Genomic DNA, 14,842 nt, shown 5'->3' with positions numbered 1-14,842 from the left:
ATTCCTGATCCAGATTCTAGCACAAACATCACATGCGCAACCAAAATCGTTTTCCACGAATCGTCTCTGGAACTCCCAATCAGCCTGATCGAAATTGGGTTTGTCTTGTGTTAAAAGAGAAGAAAATATGTTCGCCATCATCAGGGACAGCAGACACGTTTTCTTCAACGTCACCACGCTCATCATGGACATCTGATCTTGAGGACTGCATCACTACATTTTCACCGGCGTCGGAATCTTCATGATCAGAGTTAACAACTGTATCAGCACGGATTACGTTCAATTCTACTCGAAGAAATTGTAACACGGGAACATTAATCCTTATTGACAGACAGATATACATAATTGACAGAAGCATTCGCATTTAAAATGACTGTACCAAGTAAAATAAGACATGTTGAAACATAAAAGATTAAATGAAAAATTATGGCCAAGCGTACTATAAACAACAATAGCATAATAATATAAAATTCAAGTAGCATGTGTTTAGGATATATTTATACAAAACACACTATCTCAGTCTCAGCTCAAAGTTCTCCCATGTAATATGATGGTTATGATAAGAACCAATTTGTTTTCCACAATACGCCTATCCAATCACAAGCAGCAACACAGCTTATGATTTGTACTTTGAAAAATATTTGTCTCACCCCATTTGTTTCCAGTAATGCACCTTCCCAATCACAAGCAGCAATAAAACCGAAGCAGAATCTAGAGAAAATTTCATTTCATTGCTACTGACCCCAATGTCAGCCACTCGATAAGTTACCGCTAAAACGCGATATTCACCATCATGCGAATCAATTTTCGCAGCATCCCCCTCCGAAGAGCGCTTGCGCTGCTACCGACGCCAAGCGGTTATAATTTGCACTTTGAAGTAAAAGAAGAAGAAGAAGAAGAGTGGCTGGTTATGTTCGAAAGCAATGGCATTGAACGAACGAAAGGCGGAGCAAACAAGCCGATGCCAAGCGGTTATAATTTGCACCTTGAAGAAGTAAAGAAGAAGAAGAAGAAGGAGAAGAAGAGGCCCTTGTTATGTACGAATGCATTGGCATCGAACGAAAGAAAGGCGGAGCAAGCAAGCCGATGCCAATGATACGGCTCTCAAAGGGGCGGGGTCTCGAAATCCATGCAAACGTATTCTGATCAGCCGAAGTCTGATTTTCTCGGAAAATCGGCAGGACAATTACATCGCAGCGCCGACCAGAAATCACCGGCGGTGAAAAGGCTGAGAAGAAACATCATCAAGGGCGTCTCATCAGTAGTAATAAACTACTACTACTACTACTTCTCGGAAAATCGGCAGGACAATTACATCGCAGCGCCGACCAGAAAGCACCGGCGGTGAAAAGGCTGAGAAGAAACATCATCAAGGGCGTCTCATCGAAGGCGTCGAGTATTATAAACAGCCTCATAAACGACATCTTCGTGCGTGTCGAGCTGGCCAAGCCTGCCGTTTCAAAGAGTTCCAAAGTCGTCACCAAGTAAGTCAGCTCCTAATGAATGAACGAGGAAGTAGCTTCACTTAAAACGGCCCTTTTCAGGGCCACAGTCTCACTCAAAGAGGAGAGGAATTTTCGTACTGTGCACGCCGGAAATCAAAATTTTGTAATGAATTTCCACTACTGATTCCACTGTTAGTCAATTTAGGATTTTCCGCTGGAACACGATAGAAGTCATCCATCCTAATACATTGTTTTGCAACGTCTCCATGCAAGGAGCACATTGGCTGCTACAGCCAAAGAACTTTGCCCGTCATCAAGCGATTATGATTTGCATTTTTTGCAGATTTTTGTCTCGGTTCAACCTTCTCTCGTGTAAAAAGATGATTTTGTTTCCAATGACGCGCCTTTCCAATAATAAACAGCAAGTACACCAAAATCAGAATCTTGGGAAAATCTCATTTGACGCAACTCAATGATGTGAGACGTCATCATTGTTTAATTCCCGCTCTTTTAATAGATAGCAGATTCCAACTTTCTACCGTCGCCAAGCGGTTATGATGTGCACTTTGAAGAAAATATTTTGGCTCCACCTCTCAATAGTACATTTGACAAGAATCGATTTTTATCCACAATGCGCCTTTCTAATCATTCAAACGATAGTCCGTATTTTGCGTAAAAATTTCACTTTTCTGCTAAATAGTCACTATTAAGAAAACATTTTCAGTGACGCCACTGGTATGCGGGGACCGTAATCGCTGCCATTTTTGCAATCAACTCTATCTTCTCATAAAATTTTGGTCCTGAGAAGAACCGATTTTCTTTCCAAAATGCGCCACTAACAGTAACTAAACGATAGTCCGAAGATTGTTGCTTTTAGCGATGGCCTCTCGATGTTCCACTTTCGGCTGAGACTGCTGCTACGGGCGTCATCGTTGTGCCCGCTACCGACGCCAAGCGATTATAATTTGCACTTTGAAGTAAAAGAAGAAGAAGAAGAAGAGTGGCTGGTTATGTTCGAAAGCACTGGCATTGAACGAACGAAAGGCGGAGCAAACAAGCCGATGCCAAGCGGTTATAATTTGCACCTTGAAGAAGTAAAGAAGAAGAAGAAGAAGAAGAAGAAGGAGAAGAAGAGGCCCTTGTTATGTACGAATGCATTGGCATCGAACGAAAGAAAGGCGGATCAAGCAAGCCGATGCCAATGATACGGCTCTCAAAGGGGCGGGGCCTCGAAATCCATGCAAACGTATTCTGACCAGCCGAAGTCTGATTTTCTCGGAAAATCGGCAGGACAATTACATCGCAGCGCCGACCAGAAATCACCGGCAATGAAAAGGCTGAGAAGAAACATCATCAAGGGCGACTCATCAGTAGTAATAAACTACTACTACTACTACTTCTCGGAAAATCGGCAGGACAATTACATCGCAGCGCCGACCAGAAAGCACCGGCGGTGAAAAGGCTGAGAAGAAACATCATCAAGGGCGTCTCATCGAAGGCGTCGAGTATTATAAACAGCCTCATAAACGACATCTTCATGCGTGGCCAAGCCTGCCGTTTCAAAGAGTTCCAAAGTCGTCACCAAGTAAGTCAGCTCCTAATGAATGAACGAGGAAGTAGCTTCACTTAAAACGGCCCTTTTCAGGGCCACAGTCTCACTCAAAGAGGAGAGGAATTTTCGTACTGTGCACGCCGGAAATCAAAATTTTGTAATGAATTTCCACTACTGATGCCACTGTTAGCCAATTTAGGATTTTCCGCTGGAACACGATAGAAGTCATCCATTCTAATACATTGTTTTGCAACGTCTCCATGCAAGGAGCACATTGGCTGCTACAGCCAAAGAACTTTGCCCGTCATCAAGCGATTATGATTTGCATTTTTTGCAGATTTTTGTCTCGGTTCAACCTTCTCTCGTGTAAAAGATGATTTTGTTTCCAATGACGCGCCTTTCCAATAATAAACAGCAAGTACACCAAAATCAGAATCTTGGGAAAATCTCATTTGACGCAACTCAATGATGTGAGACGTCATCATTGTTTAATTCCCTCTTTTAATAGATAGCAGATTCCAACTTTCTACCGTCGCCAAGCGGTTATGATGTGCACTTTGAAGAAAATATTTTGGCTCCACCTCTCAATAGTACATTTGACAAGAATCGATTTTGATCCACAATGCGCCTTTCTAATCATTCAAACGATAGTCCGTATCTTGCGTAAAAATTTCACTTTTCTGCTAAATAGTCACTATTAAGAAAACATTTTCAGTGACGCCACTGGTATGCGGGGACCGTAATCGCTGCCACTTTTGCAATCAACTCTATCTTCTCATAAAATTTTGGTCCTGAGAAGAACCGATTTTCTTTCCAAAATGCGCCACTAACAGTAACTAAACGATAGTCCGAAGATTGTTGCTTTTAGCGATGGCCTCTCGATGTTCCACTTTCGGCTGAGACTGCTGCTACGGGCGTCATCGTTGTGCCCGCTCTCCGAGAAAATTTAGTTGAACTGAGGATTGGAGTCGAGCCCGTAGGTTGCACGATTTTGATGTCTGTGCTTGCGATGCACATACGCGATTGGTTGGTTTACCGATTTTCAGTGCCTAGTAAAATTCAATTTTTCAATAGTTCAGCACTTTGAATGCATTTTTTCGATAGTTGAGCAAAATCTTAAAGAGTTCGTCGATCTATTAACACCAAAATCTTTATAATCGGTTGAAAGACGGCTGAGTTATTAGCCCATACTTCCTGACCACTTTTCGTGACGGTCTCAAATTTGAAACTGCAGAATGACCCCCCAATGTTCCGGAAAGACGTAATCCTACGTCAAAAAAGGATTTTTTACATACCCTCAGAAAATCCGGAACATTTCCGGTGACCAAGGGCCTATCTAAGGTTTTGCATTGGGTACACTTAGTACTCTAGAAGAGTTTCCGCGTCCGATAGTCTTCGTTTTATCAAAATCGGATTATGGTTTCTAAGCCAAGTTACCATTTTTGCATTCGTATATCATGAGGTTAACACGATGATACTTTTATGCCCAGGGAAGTCAAGACAATTTCCAATCCGAAAATTGCCTAGACCGGCACGGGGAATCAAACCCAGCCACCCTCAGCATGGTCTTGCTTTGTAGCCGCACGGCTAAGGAGGGCCCCTCTTATTACCTGTCTTAAGTCATTTGAAATTCATGCAATTTGATACCTATATTGCCTCGTCCGGACTGACTCCATTTTTGGCCACTATCCGCTCATCCGCAAAACGCCCAAAATGGATTATCCTACAATGTACTACGCGTCTCCACGTACTGTCCATATCAGAATGCTCATCAACTGACGCCTGGTGCATTGTTCTTTGCCAGCAAAAAATGTTTCGCCTCATGAGTTTTCCGGGAACAGAATATCGCCACTCTTTTGAAGACGGGCTTGGTAGTCATATGGCTACTGCTTCTGCCTCATACGCAGAAGGTCGTGGGTTCATCCCAGCTCCGTTCCATTCTCCTACTTTGTATCTTTCTCTATATTTCTCAAGTTCTAGCAATCGCTAGAACTGGAAATGAACATCCATACCGTTTCCATGTTTATACTTCAACTTGACTATTCTAGTAGAAACTGCTAGAATTGGAAATGAACGGAAAAGCTCGTTCCTACATCCAATAAGAAATTCTATCAGTTGCTTTCTCCTATCTGTCACATTAGCAGCTCGTTAACCACGACGAACCTCTGCCCCTCGAACCTAACCCACAAATTCCAACAAATTCCCCATGAACTTGTGGCAAGTGCAGAGGTATATTCGGCTTGCAGTGGGCGAGTGATTCCATCATCATTTCCTCCCCCTTCCCTACATTGACTTGCGTTCTGACGTATCAGGCGCCAGTGTGACCTAACAAATGAGACCATCAGTACTTGTACATTGAAGATGAGTCTGTTGGTTCTCTGTGTAAGAACAGCTGATCTGGTCCTAATGGAGTAGCAACTACGGGTAGTCAATCAAGCTCAACAGAATTTCGCCACTCTTTTGAAATTTTAATATTTTCAATAGGGTTTCTTACCCCATTCCCGGCCTAACATGCATGCGACTGCATTATTTAATTGATATTTATGACAGGAAGCAACTTTTCCTAAATTTCGTGTGCCGTACAATACTGCAATGGGGTTCACTTCTGCTTAAAAATAGCTTTTCTTGGTAAACATCGTTTGAAAAAGCTTTTATTTGATTTAAATTAACGAGGTCCAGCACTAATTTCAGTCATAGCGATTTCATTTCCGGCCCACTTCCAAACCGGTTCCCGGCCTAAGCAAAATTTCGCTCAATCTCTCAACACCTTACTCTCATTCTCTCTCAAGACGGTAGAAAATGCGACGTAAACAAAAATAAGCACGTTCAACGCCGACATGATGCCAGATGGTATTATTTACAATAATTTTCATTTGGTTGAAAAGATATATTCACTCATCCAAATTACTTCCAAACGCTTAAAAACTATATTTTTGTCGCTTTTTGAAATCGAGAGAATTACAAATAACATGATACGGTCAACTAATTAGATAGTTTTCCTATGAACGTTGAAGATTTTGTTCATACTTAAAAAGATTCCTGGCCTTCTGGCAGCACGGTGCAGCTAGAAGTTCTTAGGCCGAGGTGAATTTTTGTTCGGTTTGAGGATACATTTTTAAATGTATTCTAATATTTTTATATTAGTTCTAGTGAAACGAACAAATAGAAAAGATTAAAGTGCGTGAGTTTAGAATTATTGTGTGGTGATTAGCAGATTGAAGCAATGATTGTGTCGAGAACTGTGACGATTTTCAGGTAGGTGTTTACATGAAAATACCATTTTGTAAAAGTGGAAAGATTCACTCCGGCTCAGTGGTGTAGCAACGGAGAGTGATTGTTCGGAATGCACATTTTTATTTTCTATAATTGGACCAATTAGGAGTGAAATAAATGGTTGAAAAATATTGAGTATTGTGCGATATAAATGGGAGACTTTTTTAAAATTATCAACCATAAACCTACGGCTTCCAAAAAGTGTAAATCCTTAGTTTTCTGTGCAGTGAGCCGGGAATCGGGTCCATAGGCCCAAGTAGTGATTTACCCTATGCTTGAGATTTTCTACAATTTTTAGAAAGCATTCGTTAGCTATACCCGTGCAGGGGCGACGACCTCGATAATAGAAATTGGAATGAACTAGCCTTGCATAAGAGGTAAAATACCAAAAAATAATACTGAAAACTTATATGCAAAATACTTGAGGCTTGACATGCTTAGATATTCCAATACCAAACGAATAATAATTTGTTATGCATTTGGTATTGAAATATAATTTATTAAGAGAGTACTTTATGGTTCAAGTATTGTGCATATTAATTTTTGGTATTATTCCTTTGGTATTTTACCTCTTATGCAGGGCTAGTTCACAACAGAGTATGGTATCAATAACAGAATTAGGTATTATTGAGCCAATTTCTCCTGCTCAGGTATGTTTTACTAATACATGAGGGGAAGTCATTACAACTAAGATATTAAAGCAGTCTTTGTTCAGCTTGCCTTCCTCCTATTGCTTTTTTTGTATCTGAAGAGCATAGAGTTACCAGAAGTTTAAATTTATAACGAATCCTATAAATATGTATGAGGTAGATAACATTCAAATCATCAGGGGTCCGTGCCGCAGTACAGCCTTTAACATTTAAACATGAGCGGTAGCCACTACACTTCCAAGCCTCTTACTCGTAGACTACGAGTCGTAGTAGTTCCCAAAATTACCCTGGTTGAAGATATTCAATTAACGTAAAACCCTTCTGTATTCCTTTTGAATAGTATTTTCATGTTTCCATTGTTATCTATGTAAAAAAATGCCCATTTACAAATTTTATTTCTTCCCCTAATATAAAAATTTACAATGATAGTCTAATTTGTTTCCTTCTTTTGTCATTGTTCGTTTCAGATATACCCCACCGATTTACAACTGTGTACCAGCGGCAAAGTACCGGAACAGCCCGCACTTGAATCAGAATAAAAATGTGGCGAGTGCATGACATACAGTAAGCCTTTTGTGTGCAACCCTCGAACAAAATGTAAACAACGGTTCATAATTTCGCGTATAAAAAAAGAAGAAGAAGGAATCACCTTCTACTGCGTGGCCATAGCAAATGGGTGTGAGTGTGCAAAATTTCGTGGGATCGATGGGGGTTTTCGGGGCTGCATCCAACAAGCCCCTCGCGATATGAGTTCAGCAGTGCAGTACGGCTAACGGTGTGCGTGCATGTGCCGGTGGATGGGTTTAGTGCAGTATCGCAAAATAATCATTGAAAACGGTCGTGGTGGAAAGTGAAGGAAGTACACAAATAGAAGAATCAATGGAGTGCACTGGTGGTGTAATCAATATGAAGATGACGGCGACCTGCCATCTGCGACAACGTTAGACGTGATACTTGCGAGGGATTGCCGATTGCATAAGAGAAGCACGAGAAACTTTGCGATTACTCGCTAACTAATAAATCTGGAATTCATTTTTTGGAGGTAAGCTATACTTAGTTTTTTGTCTGCAAATAAGCTGTACTCAAGAGACTTCATCAAATTTTGAAAGGTTCAATAATAGAATTGAAATGAAATCATGCCTAGTGAGTAATAGCTTGTCCATTTTTGTACAGTCATCTGAAACCAACAAGGATACATCATCATTATGATAAATTAGCTGTTTTACAAATATATTCAATGATTAGGCGAGGTGATTGGGGTTCTGATTTTGTAATCATTAAAAACTATTATAATATTAATAGACTTATTAGTTTGTAACGATGCGTGATCCTATATACAAGTTTTCGGTAATTCAGTTTCAACAAAATTTCCTAATAAGACCACACATTCCAAATCAATTATCACGATTTACATCTAGTTTCCACCAGCCATTCACCTGTCAAAACGATTAAAAATCGTTTTCGTTCCGTTTCACTTGTCACGTTTGATGTAACCACACCAATCGACCTACCAATCGCCCATCCGTAAAAGCGAACAAGAAATTTCACACCCCTGCTGGTGGGTTTTCGGTTGCCTCTACCCCCACTGCTGTAATTGTCATCAATTTCCACCTTTCTTCCATTTAGATCCAATTCGTCCTCCTCATTGGAGGGATTGCATATGGATTATGTTTTTCTTCGAGTTCCATTTTGGAACACGCGCGCGCGACATCACATTGCTGGTCGAAGCTCTTTTCTGCCTCACTTGCTTTTAAAATACGATTCTGACTACATTGTCCATTAGCCCCCCCCCTGATTTGAAGGATTTGCTTTCTGTTTCCAGAAGTGGTAGTAAAAGTAGCGGTTCTATATTCAGCATAACACGCAAAAGAAGCGTATCAAAAATAACGGGTTTTGAAGTACTGTTGAAACAATATTGGCGAAAAAATCCCAAAATGGAACCAAAATGTCACTCGGAGCGGCCATTCATAATTTGACTCACCCTACTCATTACAGTTGTCACTTTCATTTTTGTTTTATTAACGATTCCCCTCCCCTCTTTACCCATGGAGTCGACCGCTCTTGATTAAGCGGTGTGCATCAGCCAGCCAGTGTCGTAACACTTGCACTGGTTTGCTTGTTTTTGTTATATTTGCTGGGCCCTCTCTATGCATCATCGCTGTCAAATCGGAAACTTTGGGTTCACTTTTCAAGGCACCGGCAAGCTGGAGGAAGGTTGTGAGCGAGTTAACATGCGATAAGAAATGTGAGATTGTTCGTTGCTTATAGGTCAGATGATTGTGAAAGATAAGTATTTTCGAATGGAGGTTACTTGTGGACTGTATTCAACTGGAGTGTATTGAACTTAAGGAAATTAACTTATGAGTGATTATATTTTCGTTGATTGGCATTATTTATTTCGTGGTCAATTAATAATCAAATATCACGATAGTAGTTCGACCTTACAAAATTGGCTAAATATACATAAGCAATTTGAACAATGAACAGAGGACACACCTTACCTTCCTATACCTTATGAAAATTTCTGGCACATATATTTGATTCGCTGAATAAAACGATGGCTTTTAATATCCTGTAGATGTTGCAAAGAATTTCCCGTACAAACTGCTAAAACTTTCGTAGAAGGAAAAAAAAATCTCGGGAAACTTTTATTATTTGAATCTTTTGAATTTCCTCGAGAAAGTTCTTCTCAGTTTCCACAAGAAACCACTTCACAGGAAGTTCGCCTGAATTTCCCCGGAATGCATTTTCAACGATAGGAACCTTCTACAAGGAGTTCTTTAATCAAAATTCTTCTGTTTTTTTTATTTATCACGAAGAAACCTCTAAGATTACAATGTCCAAGTCGGGTGGTTTAATCCCCGGAAATAGGCAATTAACTTTGATTGAACCTCTAAGATTACGTTTTTATGCACCTCCTGATGCCTAATCAGCATCGACATAATGCCCAGAATAATTGCATGGTTCATTGTGTGCTTTTAGTAACGAACAATCAGTTTTGCTCAGCTAAGTATTTGAGATCCAGCTGTGAGGCCTCCATGACCGAATTATTAAACATTAGACATCGGTTGATGGATACTTACAGCTACTGCATGTTCTTTGCTGATACACACTGGCGTATAAAGAGTGTAAGGAATCAAATTGCATCACTTTCAAAGGTCTTTAATATGTCGCCTCCTGGGTTGATTATAAAGAAATTTTGTATAAGACGGCATCACCATGTCTAATTTACACTACGTGAATTTCATTGCGAATTGTGTATTTCAAATTACAGTAGTTTCGAAATTACAGTCGAAGGAACAGGACGTGCGCGAGATAACCTTAAGAAAAGATGCTAGTAATACAATTATGTGCAAATGGCCCCAAAATCACCAGAGTTGCGGCCGGTCCAAAGATTAGAATGAACATAAAAGTTTCGAAGGCATCCAAAAATTTGCTGTGACATAAAATGCTGTATTGGTTTCTCGAAGTTACGTTTCTCATTGGCTAATAATAATAACGTCAACATTTTCAATTCAGGTTAGCTTTCCGAAAACATAATCTGTTTTGTCACTTCTATAGTTGTAAACCCAACATAAAAAAAATGTATAAAAAGTGCTGAAATATAATTTAGGACTGATATTCGCCAAATTTTGAGAGAGCATCAATCTCATTGTCGGAAGGTTTTCGTTTTTTTCATGCTAGGGTATCTGTTCCATTATTAACAGCATGCTCATATATCAATAACAATTATTTTTGTTATCCGGTGTGCTCACTGATGAAAAAAACTGATGAGAAATAAAACAATTTGCACACCAATTCTTTGCTTTCAAATGGTTTTGATTTGGGTACACGGTACAGGCCTGGTAGCGGGTCACTTTTTAGTGACTTGGTCACTTTTTTCGGGTCGTTCACTACCTCAAGTCACTAAAGTCACTTTTTCTCGGAAAAAGTCACTATTTTTAACTGTTTTGAAACTTTTGACTATGTTCGTCGTGAAATGAGAAAAAAATGTTGAAAAAAATGAAACTTTATCCGTCGAAAGATGCTTTATTCAAAACTGACTTGAAATGACTTATTAAAAAAAAAATGACCACTTAGTACTTTTTGACCTGAACGCTGTTAGGAACTTCTTCGTGATTTCAGATTCGCTGTGAATCTCGATGTTGTCATTAGTTTTTCAACAGTGATTAATTGAAGAGGTTTTGTGTTTATGATTGGGGATATAGTAATGAAAGCAGGATGGGCACAGCGGATTGAGGATCTAAATATATTCACAAACCCAATAGCTGACTCGGCTAATTTTTTTTTATTAATTGATAAAGTGTAGAGTTTAACAGTTTTTAAAAGAGGTTTTAAACTGTTGAATATTCAGATTGTTCTTTTTAATTTACATTTTTACTGTTGTTTCGGGGAAATCATTAGTGAGCGAGGGCTTGCTCTAATGCTCATTAGTGCATACTCAAAACAAACAAGCTTCTCAGCTTTTTTATAACAAACACTAATATATTTTGAAGAATAAAATAAAAATATTCATTTTTAAATCAAAATGGAGAAGTTTGCCTCTCTGATTGATTGATACTTGCTGAGATTTCTGTCGAAGTTGCTGAAAATCACATCATTTTTTCCGGGATATCAGAACTTATTTTGCTGGGTACACGGCTTTGCGGATTTTTGCTGAGCTGCAGAAATAAAAACTTAGTGTGCAAGGGATCCCCATAGAAAGATTAATGTTTCTGTAAGGAGCAAAATGAATGGTCTCTCGACATCTACTCTGATAAATATTTAAGAATTTATCAAAATAGGGTAAATCACTACTTGGGCCTATGGACCCGATTCCCGGCTCACTGCACAGAAAACTAAGGATTTATACTTTTTGGAAGCCGTAGGTTTATGATTGATAATTTTTAAAAAGTCTCCCATTTATTTCGCACAATACTCAATATTATCCAACTATTTATTTCACTCCTAATTGGTCCAATTATAGAAAATAAAAATGTAGATTCCGAACATTCGCTCTCCGTTGCTACACCACTGAGCCGGAGTGAATCTTTCCACTTTTATAAAACGGTATTTTAATATAAACACCTACCTGAAAATCGTCACAGTTCTCGATACAATCATTGCTTCAATCTGTTAATCACCACACAATAATTCTAAACTGATGCACTTCAATCTTTTCTATTTGTTCGTTTCACTAGAACTAATAAAAAATATAGTTTTAAGCGTTTGGAAGTAATTTGGATGAGTGAATATATCTTTTCAACTAAATAAAAATTATTATAAATAATACCATCTGGCATCATGTCGGCGTTGAACGTGCATATTTTTGTTTACCTCGCATTTTCTACCGTCCCGAGAGAGAATGAGAGTAAGATGTTGATAGATTGAGCGAAATTTTGCTTAGGCCGGAAACTGGTTTGGAAGTGGGCCGGATATGCAATCGCTATGACTGAAATGAGTGCTGCACATCGTTAATTTAAATCAAATGAAAGCTTTTTCAAACGATGTTTACCAAGAAAAGCTGTTTTTAAGCAGAAGTGAACCCCTTTGCAGTATTGCACGGCACACGAAATACAGGAAAAGTTGCTTCCTGTCATAAATATCAATTAAATAATGCAGTCGTATGCATGTTAGGCCGGGAATGGGGTAAGGAACCCTATATTCTGATTTAAACATTTGAAACTGCATAAACTTTGGATATTCCATCGAGGAAAATCGGTAATTCATTGGTTGGTAGTTCGAACTTCTTGTTTAAGCTTTTTAAAGTCCTGAAAAAAATCTTTAGGTTTTGAAATAATTCTTGGGTTTCAGATTTATAAACTATGTGAGTCGAATTAAATCTATGTCTAAAAATTAATGATATAAATTTCTGTAATAAAAAGTGCTACCCAGGTAACCAGTACCCGAGCAAAGCTTAAGAGCATAGTTGTTGTGAAATCGCCTAATTTTGATAACTCAGGTTGATATCCTTTTGGTCGTTTTAACGGTTAAAAGATCAAAATCTATAGCAGAAAAATCTTACTGTGACATCAAATCGAAAACTATTCCTGCTATCGATGAGAGCAAATCGAAAACTAATTTTGATATTGGTTCCGATAACAAAATAAGTACACAGTTTGATGTCAGATCATACAATAGATCTGATTTCTCGAGAAATCAACAGCAAAATGAGATCAAAATATGTAATCAGTCATGATGATTCATTTTTGAAAAAAAAAAAAATGATTTCAATTTGATATCAATATCAAAATATGTTTTCTATATGCTCTCATTATGTTTTCAGACTTTACTCGGTAAGCATTATATAAAGCATTTAAGTGGCATTATATGCGCCTTTACTGCAATACATTAAATGCCAATAAGCCCTGTAGTCGCCTTTAATGCTATTTTAATGCAGGTTTTGGCCCAATATATGGCTGCTTAAATGCTCAATCCTACTTTATCGATAAAGTAGAAATTTCGCTGAGTAGCATTTATTCAGCATCCGAAATGCTGAATAAATGCTTAATTTTAAAAACAAGAAAATTTTTTTTTTTATTGGCATTTTTTGTTTTCTAATTGTCTTACATAGTTTTTTTATTTTATATTATTGTTATATTTTCATAATTGAAATGGAACATATTTTTTACTTTCTTCGAGCGGGATTCGAACTCACGCGGTCTTGCCACCCGACGCTGTAGTTGTCATCGCCCTTACCAGCTGGGCCATAAGAGAGAGATGGTACCGTCATGCGGGGCTTCTTTTGATAAATCAGGGGCTACTTTGGACATTTTAAAACAAGAATTATAACGAAAATTACTATAAAATTGCCAGTATCACCAATCGGGTGAACATATTTTAATTTCGAGAAGGTTCGAAAAGTTTTTTTCTTCTAAAAATTTTGTCTCTGGGGGTGGGGGGGATTATGTCCAAAACCACCCCCGTGGCTACGCCACTGAGTCTGAATAATAAACATTATTGCACATTATTCTGTATGACTTGCCTCAAAGTTGTGCTTTTCCACAAAGGAAGGGGGTGCAAAATTTTAAAAAATATTAAAAAGAATCAAATAAAACAAACTTCACTTGTCATGTGATGTTTTCATCGGATTTGTTGAATAATGTTTTGGCAATTCATATTTTTTTGGAATTTATTGCCCATTCAAATTGAAATTTTCGACCAAAAGATATTAGGGGGAGACATAATTTTTGAAAATTATTTGTTTCAGCCTTATTAACCTTAAATAAAAGTCCATTTCTGTCACTGCAGATAAAAGTCACTATTTGGTCCTTTTTTTCGCCATTGTTGGTCACTAAAGTCACTATTTTGAGCAGCATTGATCGCTACCAGCCCTGGTATGAATTCAAGGAGCGGTAACCCTAGTTCACATTTTTTCACTTATTGTGACACTAGACACACTTTGACTCTTTTTTACGCGGATTTTGACATCTACGCCTTTTTAACGGATATGTTTTACGAGTTTTTTTTTATTACTTTTCCTTGGCTTCGGGGTCAAACTAGTTTTTTTACGCGTATTTTTATGATTTTTTTTCACGTCAGCTTCGGGATCTAATCAGTTTTTTTTTGCGGATTTTGAAAGTGTTTTTCTGTAAGTTTAGTTAAAAAAAAATTTTATGAGTTTTTTTTCTACTTCAGTTGAGGTTTCTAACCAGTTTTTTTACGCGTATTATACGGTAACGGATTAGAAGCAATTAACAAAAAAGAATAATAAAATTTAAAAAAATGACTTGTCAAAATCAAATGGTTTTGTTGCTAAAATCGAATGGGGTCTTTATAAGAATATTATAACACTTCGTGTGCAAACTAATGTGTCTACCCCAATTGGGTCCTAAACGAAGAATCGATGTTCGATTTCCCTTCAAGGAACGATGAAGCTAATCATCCTGAATGTGTCAGTTTTTCTTCCGACTCAAAAGTCGAGAGGAGCATTATTCAATTTG

The 14,842-nt window shown here is 38.2% G+C and overlaps 1 protein-coding gene across 6 annotated transcripts in view; it reads left to right on the top strand.

The window, feature by feature from the left end:
* LOC134218414 (neurabin-1) overlaps positions 1 to 14,842 on the top strand; it is a 217,043-nt gene that overhangs the window by 73,135 nt on the left and 129,066 nt on the right. For all 6 annotated transcript variants that reach the window (XM_062697377.1, XM_062697375.1, XM_062697374.1 and 3 more), the window contains exon 3: positions 7,388 to 7,962. The gene's annotated coding sequence lies outside the window, so the exon portion shown is untranslated. The remainder of the gene's footprint in view (positions 1 to 7,387; positions 7,963 to 14,842) is intronic.

Source organism: Armigeres subalbatus, chromosome 2 (genome assembly GCF_024139115.2).
Source record: "Armigeres subalbatus isolate Guangzhou_Male chromosome 2, GZ_Asu_2, whole genome shotgun sequence".
Classification (NCBI taxonomy): domain Eukaryota; kingdom Metazoa; phylum Arthropoda; class Insecta; order Diptera; family Culicidae; genus Armigeres; species Armigeres subalbatus.
This window is presented reverse-complemented; position numbering and strand designations above follow the sequence as displayed.